This window comes from Mus caroli, unplaced genomic scaffold (genome assembly GCF_978045245.1).
Source record: "Mus caroli unplaced genomic scaffold, Mus_caroli_1 scaffold_11, whole genome shotgun sequence".
In the NCBI taxonomy this organism is placed as follows: domain Eukaryota; kingdom Metazoa; phylum Chordata; class Mammalia; order Rodentia; family Muridae; genus Mus; species Mus caroli.
The window spans coordinates 64,586,992-64,606,073 of record NW_028227266.1 but is presented as its reverse complement, the minus strand read 5'-3'; the positions used below and the strand labels follow the sequence as shown (position 1 = coordinate 64,606,073).

General features: G+C 39.4%; 1 protein-coding gene across 11 annotated transcripts in view; it reads right to left on the bottom strand.

Annotated features, from left to right (window-relative positions):
* Csnk1g1 (casein kinase 1 gamma 1) overlaps positions 1-19,082 on the bottom strand; it is a 130,562-nt gene that overhangs the window by 97,986 nt on the left and 13,494 nt on the right. The gene's annotated exons all lie outside the window — the stretch shown is intronic.

Here is a 19,082-nt window from a genome sequence, read left to right as displayed (position 1 = left end):
CATCTGAGTGCTTTCTCGACCTCTCTGAGCAGGTTTTCATCTCAACATCTGGCTCCTGACTTGTCTTTGGTAAATCGAAAGTTTGAGATTTTGTTTTTAAAAACAACAGGACCTCCTCACCTTTAAATCTTGTAAATCTTATCAACATTACACACTGGGAGATTTTAACAAAGAGGAGGGAAAATGTGTATTAATGTAAGTAAATCTGTAGCTGGGCACAGTAGCACACACTCCTGACCCCACTCAGTGCTTACACATCAGTGAGTCGGAGGCCAACCTGGTCTACATAGCAAGCTTCAGGCCAGCAGGCTACGTAATGAGATGCTATGTCAAAACCAAATACTGTAAGTTAATATTAATAAATTATTAGTTTCCTTGATGATTCTGTTGTTATGGCTGCAAAATAACTGAATCAAGTACAAAATAGCCTTCCTGTGATACATTAGTAGGGCTTGTCAAATTGCGTAAGACCCCAACAACAGTGTATGGAACTCTTGGAAAGAGTAATTGCAATCAATTTTCTTCCTTAATTCTACTGTAGCATAAAGACATCTTGAAACTTGCAGCATAAAGTTGGAGCTGTAATCTGATTGTCACACTTCAATGAGATTCTCTTTGCTAGTTTTACTTTAAAGTTATTATTAGTTAATCCATTATTTTAAGAAAGAGTTATGAATCAGTTAAGGTCAAGGCCAACCTGGTATTCATAAGTAGTTCCAGGTCAGCCAGACCCTCTGTGTGTGTGTGTGTGTGTGTGTGTGTGTGTGTGTGTGTGTGTGTGTGAGAGAGAGAGAGAGAGAGAGAGAGAGAGAGAGAGAGAGAGAGAGAACATACAAACGAACAGAAGAAAGGAGGACAGAGGTGGCTAGAGGGCCAATAGGCATAACCTGTATTTTTTACATCATCATCTTTCCTGGAGAACTATTTACTTTGCACAAATACAGATGCATTGCTGTGTGAAACTAAAATGTAGCCATATTTGATTGTGTCAAATTATAGATATCTTTTGTTGGCATTTTGTCTAGGCTCTGCCCCACAGTTACCTGGCAACAGCCAGGTGTGCCTGACTCACTATAAAGGGGCTGCTTGCCCCCCTGCTCTTGCTCTTGCCTGCTCCTTACCCCCTTCTCTCCCCATTCTCCTCCCACCCCATGTGCTCATGGCCAGCCTCTATCCCCCCCCCCTCTTTCTCTGCCTTTCTCAGTCTCTACTCCCTCAACTCCCCCTCCCCGTGCCCTGAATAAACTCTATTCTATACTACACTGTCCTGTGGCTGGTCCCTCAGGGGGATGGGATGCCTCAGCATGGGCCCGAAGATAACTTCCCCTATAACTGATTACATACCCACCAAATATATTCCTTCACATTTGTGAACAAATAAAATAAAGTCTTAAGAACATTAGAAATAAATATACCATCTTTCTTTTCTTTTGCAAAACTAGTTGAGCAGCTTTTAAAACTATAGGCTTCTGCTGTGTGGTTGTAAACGGCTGTAAACCCAATACTCAAAAGGTTGACACAAGACAGCAAGACTAGGGGGCTGGTGAGATGGCTCAGTGGGTAAGAGCACCCATCTGCTCTTCCGAAGGTCCGAAGTTCAAATCCCAGCAACCACATGGTGGCTCACAACCACCCGTAATGAGATCTGATGCCCTCTTCTGGTGCGTTTGAGGACAGCTACAGTGTACTTACATTAAATAAATAAATAAATGAACAGGGTTAATACCAAAAAAAAAAAAAAAGACAGCAAGACTATATAAACTTAAGCCTGCCTTTCCTGGCCTCCATACATATGTAGATAACGACACCCATACAAACACAGGTGCATACACACGTAAACACACACACACACACACACACACACACACACAGAGTAACTTATAAAAGTTTTCTTTTCTTTTTGTTTGTTTGTTTTGGGGACAGGATTTCTCTGTGCAGCCCTGGTTGTCCTGGAAACCCCTCTGTAGCCCAGGCTACCCTTAAACTTAGAGATCTGCCTGCCTTTGGCTCCCAAGTGCTGTGATTAATGGCATGTCCCCACACTGCCCAGAAATAATAAATTCTTTAAAAAGAAAAATGTTGCTCTTAAAGCCAAAGCCAGTCTGGTGGTGTTGGTGCATGCCTTGAATGATAATAACACTTAGGAGGCTGAGGCAGGAACTTTAAAACTTGAGGCCAGTCTGGAAACACAGTGAGATCCAGTAACAAAAAAAGAAAAAGAAAAAAGAAAAAGAAAGAAAAAGGAAAATAAAGAAAGAAAAAAGAAAATCACCAAGGATGAGACTCACAAAACTTATCTTCTTTAAAATAAAAATGTCTTGTTATCCTTATTTGATTAAAAACAAAAAACAAAAAAACAAACAGCCAAACAACATCCCATATAGCCCAAACTGGTCTGGAACTTCTTACGTAGCCAAAGATGCCCTAGATCGATCCAAAGGCTAGGTACAGTCTATGCCACCTGTACCACTCCCTGCTCAGAAGTGCTTTCTTCACCCAAATTATTATGTGTCTCACAGAGAAATTCAGAAAAGTATGATTAGTACTGTTAACCCTTTAAGTTTAATATTTACTTCTTATTCAAAGAAAAATTCCTGTCAGGTAGTGGTCTTCAATCCCAGCACTCAGGAGACAGAGGCAGGTGGACCTCTAGGAGTTTGAGGCTAGCTTGGTCTACAGAATGAGTTCCAGGACAGGTGGGGCTGCAAACAAAAACCTTGTCTCAAAACACCCCCCAAAAAGAGAGAAAAAAGTATGGGGGCGGAGGAGAAAGGAAGGAAAGGATATTTCCCACTTTTCAATTTTAAAACCAAAACAAGAATAATTTAATGCATTATACAAGCAGAAACATTGAGATAATGGAAGGAAGCATTTGTATGACAAACACATGGTTTTGTAACATAATGGGAAAAGGCTGTATCACAAACTGTCACATACTTCGGGTATGAATCCACTGGCATCTGATACTGTACTACGTAGGCTAAGGACACCAGCACTGAAATTTTCAGTTAAAAGTTCTTGGATTTAACACTCTAGTGGGACATGGTGATACACATCTATAAACTCAGCTGGGGAAACAAGACAAAGCTCAAGACTAGCCTGAGCTACACTGTGAAATATTATCTCAAGATAGAGGTAATAATAATAAAAAGTCTTAAAATCATAAACCAACCACACCACTAGATTTTGTTTATGCCACAGCTGCTGGAATCAAGGATGAGAGTTGCTATACTGACCTTGAACACAAGGTCTCAAGTCTGTTTCTGAATTTTCCACAAAACTGTTGACGACCCAAGAGAGAAACAAGGTTTCTAGGGGTGCAGGCTACACTCTAATTTGACCTTATGCACCATTTTATCATACCTTTTATACCTAAAATCCTAAGTATATTGTCTTCTGAAATCCCTATGCTACATTTTTAAAATCTTTCCTGCACTATAGAATCTTAAGGTAACGTGAGTCTTGCCATATGCTTTTCTCCTTCCTATTGTATGCATAAACTAGTCAGGAAGTCCTCTGGATTTTTCCTTCCAAAGGTCCAAGATAAGCTGTTTGTTTGTTCATACCTCTCCCTGACCCCTTTATAAAGAGATTGATAGCTCAGGCTGGCTGGCTAGCCTAAAACTATGTATGCAAGTACAGCCTTGAAATTTTATCATCAGGCCTCCACATCCTACTTGTGGGGAGTTTGAAGCATTAGCAGCCATGCTTTTTTAAGGTTTTCAGGTATAAAAGATATTCCTACTTAGTACATTCAAAACAAGTTGTTCCAGTCAGTTTTTCAAGACGGAACGTGCAGTGGCTGCCACCTAACTACCTGCTTTGCCCCTGCTCTCTCATCTTGAGTACTCCTTCACTGCTCTATCTATCATTTGGTACCTGATAGTTACCTGAAGCACACATCTTCAAAAGCTACAACTCACTTTAATACTGCTACTACTTTTTAATTTAACATCTGACCATCTCAAATAAGTATTTATTAACCACTGACTACAGTTAAACATATGTAATTTTACCTGCCTGCCTAGAATGAAGTTATATTTAATTTCTTTTTTCCTATAAACTGACATTATTTGCTTTTTTAAAAAACTTCATAGCTTATATGAAAGTGAAAGGTATAGATTTTGTTTAGATTACTTAAAGCAAAGCCTACACACCTGGGCATTGAGGCACAAGCCTTTGATCCCAGCACTTGGGAGGCTAAGGCAGGTAGATCTCTGTGAGTTCGAGACCAGCCTGGTTTCCACAGTGAGTTCCAAATCTGCCAGGACATAATAGTGACACCCTGTTTAAAAACAAAAATAAAAACAAACAAACAAAACCCCAAGAATGACAAAGCCTGCCTTTTCCCAGACTTTAATCTCTGTATTCACATCATAGGATATGATAAAACACACACACACAATTAACTTTTATAAAGGTATCTATTACATTTTTAAATGGCAATATCTAAAATCTCTTAGGCATGGTACATGACTATAATCTCTTCAGGAAGGAGGAGGATAGTGAGTCTGTGGGCTACATAGTAATATCTTATCTCAAAAACTCAAAATCAAAGCTAGCAGTGGTAGAAACCTGCAATCTTAGCACTTGGAAGTGGAAGCAAAAGAAACAAGGTAAAAGTCACTCCACCTTAGCTACAGTAGTGAGGTCTGAGGTCAGCCTGGGTTACATTAAGACCCCATCTCAAAAAACAATCAGTAAAATATGTATTTTATATAAACACACATACATATTGGTCCTTATCTATCATTACACTTAAATGTTTAAAGCATACTTATTAAATCCTTCTACAACCCACCATCATGCTCTTGTCACAGATAAGGAAACCAAGATGCTTAAGGTTATAAAGCTGACCAGCAGTAGGAAAGGGGCATCTGACAGCCTGCCCCAACAGCCTCACGTATACAACACTACTGATCATCAAAATTTACAAGAGAAGTGTATGGTTGCCCTAAGACCACATACTCTTGTGGTCTAAACGTATAAATGAACCACACCCAATTTCTTCAACTGATCCTTAAGATTTATTGCTGACTATGCAACAATACCCAGATTATTCCATGGAAATTCTTTCAGGAAATTAACACCTCACTATTCTCCAGCTTAGTGACTTAACGAAAGAAAGACTCCACAGCCCCAGCATTGTAAGAAGAAATTTAATTTCTATAACAAATTAAAATTGTAGAGATTTGTAAAATGTTGGGCAGTTCTAGAGATGGAAGCACACTACCATTAAGTCCCACTCCCCAAACCCACAGCGACTTTAAATAATGGGGTTGAAAGCTCCCTAATTATAACTCCCTTCAACTACTATAAACCTTAGGATTTAATCCACAGCTCTCAGTTTTTAGAGTCTATAAGAACAATTTTTCCGTGCCTATTGAGTACCAGGTACCACACAACAATCAATACGGGACTGAACTATTGTATGAGAAGCACTACTTCCCTTACTTTACACATGAGAGAAAGTTTAGAAATTGAGTTGTCTGATAGAACATGGCTAATGGCGAGAAAATAAACTTCTCCCAAACTCAAATATGCTGGCTGGCTGCCAAGGAGTCTCCTTTCGGCATGCGTGCCACACTATGCATCATAGAGTCAATCCTTTCCAGAGGAATGAGAACTTCTTATCTCAACTTTGCTATTTTTACTGTGATTTAATTAAGTTTAGTTAGTTTTTTTTGTTTTGTTTTGTTTTGGTTTTGGTTTTTTTCGAGACAGGGTCTCTCTGTGTAGCCCTGGCTGTCCTGGAACTCACTTTGTAGACCAGGCTGGCCTCAAACTCAGAAATCCGCCTGCTTCTGCCTCCCGAGTGCTGGGATTAAAGGCGTGCGCCACCATGCCCGGCAAGTTTAGTTTTTGAGACCAGGTCTCTACTCCCTTAGCTGCACTAGAACTTCTATATGGAACATGATGGCCTCAAACTCACAGAGATCCACCACCTCTGCCTCCTCAGGGTTAGGATTAAAAGTGTGCCCATCACATCTGGCAGTTTTACTGTGGTTAAGACAAGGACAGCAAAAGGAAAGGTGTGCATGTGTGTGTACCTGAAATCTGTTTTCTTTTCAATGCTGAGGAGGAGTCCAGGGCCTTGCTCATCCTGAGCAAACTCTTTACCACTGTGGTTGGCAAGAAAACTCTGCAGGCAGAAGGTAAACCATGGAACCCACATGCTGGAAGGAAAGAACTGATTCCCACAAACTGTCCCTCTGAGCTCCAGATTTACAAGCCTATACATGCACATATACATAAATAAACAAATTTTAAAAATTATTTTGAAAGAAAAAAAAGCAGCTACCATGGAAGGTTGTTTCAAAGTTGGAAACATTAGAGAATTTCTTCTTTTGGGTCACCTTCTCTATCAGATCAGAGCTGCTAGGACAAGTTGCTTAGCTGTGTTTTGCCTTGATTAGTACATGACTGGAGTTCAATCCCCAGAACCCAAAAGACAGAAGGAGAGATGGGACTTCCACATTGTCAAGTTATTCTCCAATATCCACATGTGGGCTATGGTGCACACCCATACATACATACATGCAAAATAAAGGCAAACAGATTTGTTTAAAGGAGCTGGAGTCTCACTATGTTGCTCAGGCTGGTTCTAAACCCCTGCTTTCAAGGAATCCTCTTGCTTCAGTCTCCCAAGAAGCTGGAACTACAACGTCACGACCATGCTCATCTTAAGAAATATCTTTGATATGGTCATTAAAATGATCTCATCTCTCAATGCTACAAAGAATGGTTAGTCTAAGCCGGGCGTGGTGGCGCACGCCTTTAATCCCAGCACTCGGGAGGCAGAGGCAGGCGGATTTCTGAGTTCGAGGCCAGCCTGGTCTACAAAGTGAGTGCCAGGACAGCCACGGCTACACAGAGAAACCCTGTCTCGAAAAAACAAAAAACAAAAAACAAAAAACAAAAAAACAAAAAAACAAAAAAAAAAAGAATGGTTAGTCTAGTGAAAGCTATCTGGATGCTTAAAGTCTGCCATACAGAATGGGTAAGAGAAGGAGGCAGCAAAGAAAATGAAAGGAGAATAAAGACTGGGTAGAAAGATATGGGAAAAGAAAAGGAGATGTGGAAAATATCACAGACATAAAATAAATTAAAAATATAAACAAAATGCTTTTGAGCATATTAATTATGCTTATGGCATTATGGCCAATGTAGTTATGATTTGTTTAATGTTCATTATTTTCCAATAAATACTTACACATTGCTTACAAACAAAAACAATTTCTAAGGCTTATTTTAATGCTTAGTTGTTTATGTTTAGCACTGAGGATCCTTCAGGGTTTCCCATACGCTACCCAGGCGTGTCTCACTCAGTCCCAGTCCCTATGCTTAATTTCATTCTTTTTATGAGACAGGGTCTCATGAAGTGGCCTGAAACTCACAATCCACCTGCTTTGGATTGCAAAGTGTCTCGGTTTACAAGGATGAGCCCTTTTTTTAATTTTTGAAAGCTATTTAATCAACTTATAACTGTATTAATACACATAATGAAAATAAGTTCTGGCTGGGTGTGGTAGCCTCTGTCTTTAGTCCCAACAATCCAGAAGCAGACACAGATCTCCATGAATTCTAGGCTAGCCTGGTTTACATAATGAATTTCAAGACATCCAAGACTATACATTGAGACCCTATCCAAAAAAAGTAAACAAGTAAAAGCTTCTAATAAGACACAATTTATACTAATCTACAAACATTCAACGTTTTAGTATAGTAACAAAAGACCCGGGAATTTATATTTTCAGATTATATACACTACTTAAACATGAACTTAAGAGGATGGTGGTGAACCTCTGATCTTAGCACTCAGAGGCAAGCAGATCTATATGAGTTCGAAGCCAGCTTGATCTACAGAGTGAGTTCCTGGACAGCCAAAGCTACATAGAGAAACCCTGCCTAAAAAAAAAAAAAAAAAAAAAAAAAAAAAACCAGCAAAAAACAGGGGCCAGAGAGATGGCTCACTTTGGAGTTCAATTCTCAGCAACCACATGATGGCTCACAACCATCTATAATGGGATCTGATGATCTCTTAGGTATATAACAGAAAAAGCACTCATACACATAAAATAAATACATAAATCTTAAAAACAAAACCATGAGCTTAAGGTACACCAAAAGGATCCTATTTTTTCTTTTTGTTCTTTTAGAGCTGTATCTCATCTAGCACAGGCTTGCCTCTACCTAAGATGACCATGAACTCCTGATCCTCTTCCATTTCTCAAGTGGGATTACAGATGTGTGTCACGGGCCAGACAAGAATGCTGATTTCTAAGCACACCATATTCAGTAAGTATACTTGAAAGAGGTGTGTATTTTCTGTATGTGTATGTCTTTGCCTTTCTGAGTTAACTTCCTTGAAGTCCAGAAAAAAAACGTTGCAGTCCCTGGAATTGGCAGTTACAGGCAATTGTGTGTAGCAGGATCTTTCCATGTCCAATTAATTTAATTATTAATACAGTAAGAAGTCTGTAATTGGACAGGGAAAAGGGAGGTGGAGTGAAGAGTTGCAGAGAGAGAGAGAGACAAGGGAGACAGGTGGAGAAGGAGGAGGAAAGATGGAGCAAGAGAAAGATGATCCATATTTTTTGTGTGGCTTTAAATAGCCATAGGTGGCTATAAATATCTTAAAGGATAGAATAATTGGGATAACTTGTCTAATCTAGGTGGGCAGCTTGTATCATTATATTGTGTGGGCAAATTGTGAATTGAGAATTTATTGGAATATAAATCTGACTGGTTAATTATAAGCTTCAAGAGTTTTGATTTTACAGGGTTACTGGGTTATTGTGACATTTAACCTTGAAGTGAGTGGTCACTGAATGGGGCCGGCGAGGCAAAGACCACCAAGGGAACTGGAGAGCTCTGGGCCAGAGTCTGTCGAGATGAGAACCCCCGCGGGTGTCCAGCGGGCACAGGAACTTGCTGTTTATTTTCAGTATTTCCCACAATTGTGAGCTACCATGTGGGTGCTAGGAACCAAATCTGGGTCCTCTGCAAGAACAGTAAACATTCTTAACTCTGTCCAGCCCCCAAAGAAGTGTCTTCCGTTTAGAACCTAAGTTATGAGACTTGCCAAGTTTAAACTACTGGTATCATGGATCCAATTAGTGATACGCAACTTCACCAAAACCATGCTCTCATAGCTTCCTCAGTTCCTCCATCACAACAGTGTGTCTATTTTTAATCCTTTAACGATATATACGGAAGAATTAGTACAAAGAACCTGGTCTACAGAGCAGAGTTCAAGACAGCTAAGGCTACACAGACACACCCTGACTTGAAACAAACAAACAAACAAACAAACTTCACAAAAAATAACTATACACACACACACACACACACACACAAACACACACACACACACACACACACACAGAGGCTGGAAAGATGGCTCAGCAGTTAAAAGCATGCACTATTCTTGAAAATGCAGGACCCAAATTTGGCTCAATATACCTATGTTAGCTCAAAACCATCTGAAACCCCAGCACTAAGGGACCTGATGCCCTCTCTGTGATTGCTGTGGGTATTTCAGGCTCATGTTCTCTCTCTCTCTCTCTCTCTCTCTCTCTCTCTCTCTCTCTCTCACACACACACACACACACACACACACACACACATCCTACACATAACTACATAACTAAACAAATTAATTAGAAAAAAGTTTTTTTGCTTTACAAAGACAAAAAAAAATTAACTGAAATGTCCAGGAATAGTGGTGTATGCTCAGCATTTGGGAGGGCAGAAGGAACATCAGTTTGAGTTTAATCTGGGCTACATTTCATAAATAATAATAAAAATACAAACAATAATGATGAGTATAAATATAACAAACTGGAAAACATCCATAACCACACTAGGGATGCAGCTATTTGACTGAGTGCTTTCCTGGATAAGCAAGGCTCTGACTGGATCCCTTGATCTACAGATATCAGGGGTGGTTGATGCATCTGGAAGTAGAGTAAACTCACCTCAGTTACACAGTGAGTTTGAAGATCAACTTAAGCTATAGAACATTTGTCTCAAAAACATCCACCATCACTATGGAAAAAAAACACAACAAAAACACCTTACCATATAGTACTGTATGATCCAGCTACACACATCCTGGGCAAATATCCAAAGAATTTGAAGTGAGCATACCAGAGATACTTTTTTGTGCTTACTGCTGTAATATTCACAGTAAATTGAGATATAGAACCAAATTAGATGTCTATCAAAATACAAATGGATAAAGAAAATGTGGTACATACATATAACAAGATTTTATTCAGCAGTAAAGAGAACTCAAAATTTTGACATTTACAAGAGAATGGATAGAACTAGAGATTTTTATGGTAACTGAAATAAGCCAGAATCAAAGGGATATAAATGGCTTGTTTTTTCCTTACATGTGGAATCTAGATTTAAATTCTGTATAAGTAGGACATGAAAGTAGAAGAGACTATGAGAGAAAAAAATCTACAGGCAGGATAAGAGAGAGGAACAAGAGGTTAATGCAATATATTCAATATAAGAAAAGGGGAGAGCTTTTGTGGGGTGGAACCAGTAGAGGAAAAGAGGAAAGACAGGGGAGGGCAGTTGGAGAATAAAGCCCAAGTATAATGACACCTGTGCATAAAGCATTAATAGTGAAACCCATTTCTTTCTATGCTAACAAAATAATTTAAAAAGACTTCTAAATTCTTCACATTCTCACCAATATTTACTTCCTTCTTTTCCTTTTTTTTTTTTTTTTTTTTTGGTTTTTCGAGACAGGGTTTCTCTGTGTAGCCCTGGCTGTCCTGGCACTCACTTTGTAGACCAGGCTGGCCTCGAACTCAGAAATCCGCCTGCCTCTGCCTCCCGAGTGCTGGGATTAAAGGCATGTTTTTAGATAGCAACCATCCTGAAAGCTTACGTGGTATAGTGGTATTCGTGGTATAATTAGGACACAGAGTATTTGGGGTGTGTGGTGGATTGCATATGCTTAGTCCAGAGAGTGGAACTATTAGGTGTGACCTTGTTGGAGGAAGTGTGTCACTGTGGGCATGGGCTTTAAGACCCTCCTCCTAGCTGCCTGGAAGACAGTTTTCTCCTATTGGTCTTCAGATGAAACTGTAGAAGTTCTCTCAGCACCTCCTGCACCGCGCCTGCCAGCACATTGCTATGTTCCCACCTCGGTGATACTGGACTGAACCTCTGGACCTGTAAGCCAGCCCCAATTAAATGCTGTCCTTATAAGAGCAGCCTTGGTCATGGTGTCTGTTTACAGTAGTAAAACCCTAAATAAGATAGGGACATCATAACTAAGTACATCATGGTGTCTGTTTACAGCAGTAAAACCCTAAATAAGATAGGGACATCATAACTAAGTACAGATAAGTGATTTTTAACAGCATGGTAGGACCAGTGCCAAGAAGACAGATGGGGAAAAGTTAAGTAAGGAAGAAGACTGCTTTAATCACAGCATTAGAAGACAGAGACAGGTTGGTCTCTGAGTTCCAGATCAGCCTAGACTACCTAGTAAGATTTTTGTCTCAAAAACATTAAGTTAAAAAAGAAAGAAAGAAAGAAAGAAAGAAAGAAAGAAAGGAAAGAGAAAGAAAAGAAAAGAAAAGAAAAGAAAAGAAAAGAAAAGAAAAGAAAAGAAAAGAAAAAAGTTGGGTGTAGGAGTATATAACTTTAATCCCAGCCCTCTCCTATTGGTCCTATTAGACCAGGCTGGCCTGGAACTCAGAAATACACCTGCTTCTGCTTCCCAAGTGCTGGGATTAAAGGCGTGCACCACCACCGCCTGGCCAATACAGAGATTCTTAAATCATGGTCTAATGGCCAAGAACATGAGCATCTTCTGGTAATTTGTTTAAAATAAACATTTTGGGATCCTGAGCAAGTAGAGTTTAATTGGAAAGTCTTAACAGTACAACTCTGATAAACTCTCTAAGGGATTCTGATACACACTACATACTTAAGAGTCACTAGGCAAGTCCAATCAGAGAACTAGAATTATATCTAATTAAAGGAAGCAGTAACATGCGCTTTCAAGTGCACAGGGCCTTGTATGCTAATAATAAATTAGGAGAAAGAACAGAGAAACTCCTCAGCTTCTATGGCCCTATTCCTCTTAATTATCACTGCTCTCAAAACTCAAAAATATATTCTTTTCAGCTCTCCAAAGAGTATTGACAAAACATGACCATGCGCCATGCCCAAGAACCACTGACCTGTATCTACAATATTTTGATTTGCTTGCTTGGTTGTTTTTTGGTGATCAGTACAAAAGTCAGGGCCTTGCACATGCTAACTACATTCCCTTTTTTGTTTTGTTTTGTTTTGTTTCAAGACAGGGTTTCTCTGTGTAGCCCTGACTGTCCAGGAACTCACTCTGTAGACTGATTACAACAAGGACTGGGATTTACCTCTCTCTTTTCCTAGGAATAATACCAAGATTATTCACTTGAAACAAGTCTTAGTCTAGGGGTTTTTTTTCAACACCAAATAGTGTTCTAAATCTTAATCAGAGCATCTCCAATTACAAATGCCCAGGGCAAACTCCCTCTAGTCACAGTTAAGGCTGAAAAGCAAAAGTCCTTTGAACATTTCTCACAGCTAGGCTAATTTTTTTCTCTTGTGTTTTTGGAAGCAAGCATAAAGCCTTGGGGAGTGGTTTTAATTTTAGGCAGGTCAATCTCTGGTCTTTCTCAATACACTACAATGGCTCCTTTTTGTTGACTTATAAGTTCCATGCATATCTCCCTCCAGATAGTAGTCTTGCTAGTCAGTTGACTTCAAACTCATTTAGTAGCCCAAACTGTCTCTGATCTCCCAATCCTCCTGGTTCAGGCTCCTTACTTCTAGGCATTCACCTCCACACCTGCCTCCCACTCACATCTCTTAAAAATATATGAGTCATTTGGAACCAGGAGATGTCCTAAGGCAGCAGGTGCTTGTTACTTTAACAGTCATTTGAGTACACCCTTGACCTTTTAAAAAATGTTTTTTAAATGTGTATTTGTGTTATACCTATGTGGTGGCTTAAATATGCTTGTCCCACAGGGAGTGAAACTGTTGGGAGGTATGGTCTTGTTGGAGGAAGTGTGTCATAGTGGAGGTAGGCTTTGAGACCCTCCTCCTAGCCGCACGTGAGCCAATCTTCTGCTTCTTTTGGATAAAGAGGTAGAGCTCTCAACTACTCCAGCACCATGTCTGCTCGGACCCTGCCATGCTTCCCACCATGATGATAATGAACTGAAGCTTAGAACTAGTAAGCTAGCCCCAATTAAATGTCTTTTATAAGAGTTGCCTAGGTCATGGTGTCTCTTTACAGCAATGGAAACCATAAGACAGTTTACCTGTATGGATGTAAGCTGTGAGTGCGTCTGGTGCCTATAGGTCAGAAAGACGGTGTCAAACCCCCTGGCACTGGAGTTAAAGCTGATTGTGAATCAACATGTGGTACTGGGAATTGAACTGGAGTCCTCTACAAGAGCAGAAAGTGCTTTTAACCAATGAACCATTGCTCTAAGCACCCCTTTAAAAAAACAAATAAAAATGTTGGCCTCAAACTTAATCATCCTGCCTTCACCTCCCAGATGCTCAGATTACAGAGGGTACCAATAAGAAGGAAGGGATTATCATTGTAAGGAATTTTTCATATTACTGGAAATAAACTGTACCCCCTCTTAACACAATAATTGTTAAGAGTAAGGAATTTGTCATATTACTGGAAACAAACTGTACCTCTTCTTAACACACTGCACTATGGCAGAAACTTGGTAATTATGCCCTATCTACTCCCATCTTCTCATTTTTTTCTGTTTTAATTATTTTCAAAATTCATTTATAAGATGTTTCTTAATTTACCTAATAGCTACCATGAAGCATTAATTTCTAGTATTTGCCTCCCTTTCTAAGATTCCTCAACGTCTCAATATGCCATTTTGAAAAACTGTCTTTATACCTCGGTGGTGGTGGTACACTTTTAATCCTAGTACTTGGGACAGAGGCAGATAAATCTCTGTGAGTTCAAGGCCAGCCTGGTCTAAAGAGTGAGTTCCAGGACAGCCAGGGCTACACAGAGAAACCCTGTCTGGAAAAGGAAAAAAAAAAGAGAAGAGAAAAGGAAAAAAAAAAGGAAAGAAGGAGGAAGGTAATAATCATTGTAAAATGTATCATATGACAGTTTTTATTTTAAAGCTGCATACATTTCACTCTTCATGGCCTATCAAAAATTACTCAAATATACTTTATGACCTAAACCAATGCAATCCCAATATTATAAAGTGCTAGGAAGAGGAAGTGGGCTGCAACCACTAACAAGTAAATGACTATTGTTTCAACATATCTGAGAGAGAAATAATAATGGTTTCACAAGATTAAAGTAGGAGAAAAATGCTGACTCACAGAATGGTTGAAATAGTAAAACAAGGGGCAGCAAATCCAGAGAAATAGGAACATCAGAACATATACGCCTCAATTTCTTTACTGGTAACTTAAGAATGGCCACAGAACAAGAACAAAGCTAATCTCACCACCCCCTTCAATTTTTAACAGTGTATACAACTAGAAACTTTTCCAGGCTGGGGAGATGGCTCAGCTGTTAAGAGCAATGACTGCTCTTCCGAAGGTCCTGAGTTCAAATCCCAGCAACCACATGGTGGCTCACAACTATCCATAACGAAATCTGGTGCCCTCTTTTGGTGTCTGAAGACAGCTACAGTGTACTTACATATAATAAATACATCTTTTAAAAAAAAAGAAAGAAAGAAACGAAACGAAACAAAACGAAACGTTTCCCTTCTTTCCCTGTGTGACTCCATACTGAATTTGTAAAAGCCTCAGCATGACTTTTTAGTCTACATGCAGTACTAATGACAATAATATGGGGCTAGAACTTTAGTTTAGCTCTATTGGTAAAGTGCTTGTGTAATATGCATGAAGTCCTGGATTCAATCCCCCATAGAGCAACACAGTGAGAACTAGGCCAGTCAGGGCTACAGCTGCCAATCTAGATCACCAGAATCATTAGTTGAAAAGTGCTCAACTAGCCGGGCAGTGGTGGCGCACGCCTTTAATCCCAGCACTTGGGAGGCAGAGGCAGGTGGATTTCTGAGTTCGAGGCCAGTCTGGTCTACAAAGTGAGTTCCAGGACAGCCAGGGCTACACAGAGAAACCCTGTCTCGAAAAAACCAAAAAAAAAAAAAAAAAAAAAAAAAAAAAAGTTGTCTTCTAACCTCCAATGAATACTGTAGTATAGATGTGTCAGTATCTATACACACACAAGCACACACATGCACACACATACAGTCTGAGTAAAATATGCGTTTCTTGCAGCAATGAAAGTTAAGAGGGGGAAGAAAGGCTATACCACCACAAACAGAGCAAATAAAACCCAAGCTTATATTTTAGCACTGCTTTGGGAAACATTATTTAAAACCAACCCCACGCTAGTAAGTTTGCTCTCAAGTTTAGCACCCAGGAGAGTACCATGACTCTCAGCCAAATTCCTTGATCAAAGAATTATAGTATGGTAGTGGCTATGGAAATGGTTCAGTGTAAAAAGTCTTAGTGAAGAAGCATACGGACCTGAGTTTAATCTCAGGCACTCAAGTAAAAAGACAGGCATGGTGGCACACAACTATAACTCAAGTGCAGAGGCAGATAAGTCATTAGGGCTGGTTGGATAGTAAATCTAGCCTAATGAAGTGGTAAGTCCCAGGTCTCTGAGAGAGACACTGTCTCTTAAGCAAAGGTAAAAGAGGGGAAAGATGGCTCATCAGTTAAGAACAGAGGGCCTGAGTTCAGTCATCAACACCCACATCACACACTCACAGATGCCTGTTATTCCATCTGTAGGGGAATCTGACATCTCTGGGCTACAAGGACATCTGCACTTATGTATATGATCTGGACATGATGGCTCATGCTTTTAAGCCCAGCATATGGAGGTAGAGGCAGGTGGGTCTATTTGAGTTCAATGTCAACTTGCTGTACAAAGTGAGTCCTAGACAAAGGGCTATATAATAAGGCCCTGTCTCAAATGAACAAGCAATTAATCAAACAAATCTTTGAGACTAAAGAGATGGCTGAGGCATTAAAAGCAATAACTGTTCTTCCAGAGGACCCAGCTTTGATTTCCAGTATTCACTTCATGGCTCACGACCTTCATTTCCAGGGGTTCTGACTACCTCTTCTAATCTTTGTGGGCACCATGTACACATATGATATATATATATATATATATATATATATATATATATATATATATATATATATATATATACACATACATACATACGTGCAGGTAAAACATTCATACATATAAAATCAAGTAAGTCTAAAAAAGTTTAAGGAGTGCCAGCCTTAGTGGTGCACACCTTTAATCCCAGCACTTAAGAGGGGGAGGCAGGCCAGCCAAGGCTACACATTGAGACCCTGTTTAAATAACTAAAATAAATTAAGAAAAGCATGTGTACTCATCTTGCATAGGACCCCAGTTCAGTTCCCAACACCCACATTGGGCAGCTTACAACTACCTATATCACCTCCTTCAGGGGATCCAACATCCTCTTCTGGCCTCTGAGGGTATATATGCACACACACAAATACACATATAAATAAAAATAAATAAATCTTGGGCTAGAGAGATAGCTCAGTGGTTAAGAACATGTGTTACTCTTGCAGAGGACCTAAGTTCAGTTCCCAGCATCCACATCAGTCAGCTCATAATTGTCTGTAACACTCACACCAACACACACAATTAAAATTAACTAAAACAATACAAAACAAAACAAAACCACATGGTGGAAGGCTGCTGAGAAAAAGGTTCACCCCTGCCTTCACAGGCATCTGTAAATGGAGACAGGAGAAGCAGCAGCACATGGTAAGTTCAACAACAGTTCAGGCTACCTAAAACTCTGAAAACCAGTAACAGCAACAAAAACAAAATCACACAAATAACAAATTCAATGACAGTCTGGGCTATGTGAAAATGGAAATTTTCCTGGCCAGGTGGAGGCAGAGGCAGGTGGATTTCTGTGAATTTGAGGCCAGCCTGGTCTACAGAACTAGTTCCAGAAAAGCTAAGGCTATATAGAGAATCCTTGACAAAAACCAAGCAAACAAACAAAATTCACCCTCTGAAAATCAATAACATCAACAGTAACAAAATTCCACAGATGAAAATTCAAGGACAGTCCAGGCTATCTGAAACTGTCTCAAAAATAACAACAGCAACAATTACAAAATCCCACAAACGAAAAAACTCACAAAATATCAAACTGTTACAATTTCTCTATATAAATAAAAGTATTTATACTTTATTATAAAGTTTTAAACACTGGCACATTTGGTAGGGACTATGTTTTAGTTTTGTAGCACCTTATAATACTTAAGTCTTGACAAATTGAATATTACTGTTTATAATAGTTGAATGTTACTATTTAAATTAAAATCATATTAAAAAAAAACAACCCAAGAGTTCAATGGAAAAAAAAATTGTAAGGCTAGGGAGATCAGTTAACACAGAACTCATACTATGAAAACACAAGGATGTGAGTTCAAATCCTAAGCACCCACCTAAAAGGAGCTAGGCATTGCTGTGCTTGCCTATTACCCAGCACTAGACAGCAGAGAGAGGTGGGTCCTCAGAACTCCACTGGTTAGAAAGCTTTGCCAAAAGACCAAGCTCCCAGGTTAGTGAGAGAGCCTGTGTCAGTAAGTCAGTAGTAAGTCAGTAAGGTAAAGAGGGACAGAGGGACCTGATTTCTTCTTTTGGCGTCCACATGCATAGGTGCACCCCATCACAAACACGCATTTATAAAGAGGTATGCCATACATACATGCATACACATGTAGGTACTGCTTTTACATACACATAAAACAGGAAAAATACACATTATGTCAAAAGTAATACTACTCTACCTACAGAGCTAGTTCCAGAACATTACATGTCATTACAACTGTTACATTAAATTCAGAATGTTATAAAAAACAATCATGTATGTTATATATGCTATAATTAGTGAAAAATTAAATTCTATGATGCCCTGTTTCTAGGACTGGAACTTTAAATTTTCATGACTAAACTATCCATGTATTATGGCCCTTCTTATAAAGCACACCAGAGAATAATCTCAACTAGAGGTATAAACTCTCTTCTGGTCATTCCATTTAAAGTATAACAAAATCTGCCCATTTCTGTGACTGGTAATCCTAGAAGTGGGATCTTATAAGGAATACACTTTGAGTATTAAAAACTAAGTAGAGCAGGGCAGTGGTGGTGCACGCCTTTAATCCCAGCACTTGGGAGGCAGAGGCAGGCGGATTTCTGAGTTCGAGGCCAGCCTGCTCTACAGAGTGAGTTCCAGGACAGCCAGAGCTATACAGTGAAACCCTGTTTTGAAAAACAAACAAACAAACAAAAAACCTAAGTAGAGTTAGTGTTTGGCTCTCCAAATACAAATGTATTTGATGGCTGGGCAAGGTGGCACACACCTTTAATCCCAGCACTTGGGAGGCAGAGGCAGGCAGATTTCTGAGTTCGAGGCCAGCCTGGTCTACAAAGTGAGTCCCAGGACAGCCAGGGCTACACAGAGAAACCCTGTCTGGAAAAAAACAAACAAACAAAAAAATGTATTTGATGAATCTGAATAATCTGGTATATCCTTATATAGTTCAGTATGAAAAGAAAATCGATGTAAGAAATCAAGAGTTGAATAGCAAAGAACGCCTCATGAAGAGGAGCACAGAATGTTAAAGAACAAGGACTAAAGATTCTGAATTCTAAACACAGGTGAGCCCCTGCCCCAAGTCAACACTTCTCAACCATAAATTAGTAGGCATATTCAAATATAAGTTATAAAATGCTTGAAAAACCTTTAAAAGTCTTGTTTGTTTTTTTAATTAAAGAGAAAAAAATTCATTTTCCTAACCTGCTCCACACAAATCCCAATGGCCTTGAAATCAGTACTGGTAAGTGTGGCAACTTAGATTGAAAGTGTGCTCAGTAACTACAAAGCAGCATTCAAGGACCGGGCTTAGTTTAATCACAGCTGAGTACATAAAGACATTTATGTTGTCAGTGCTGTCCT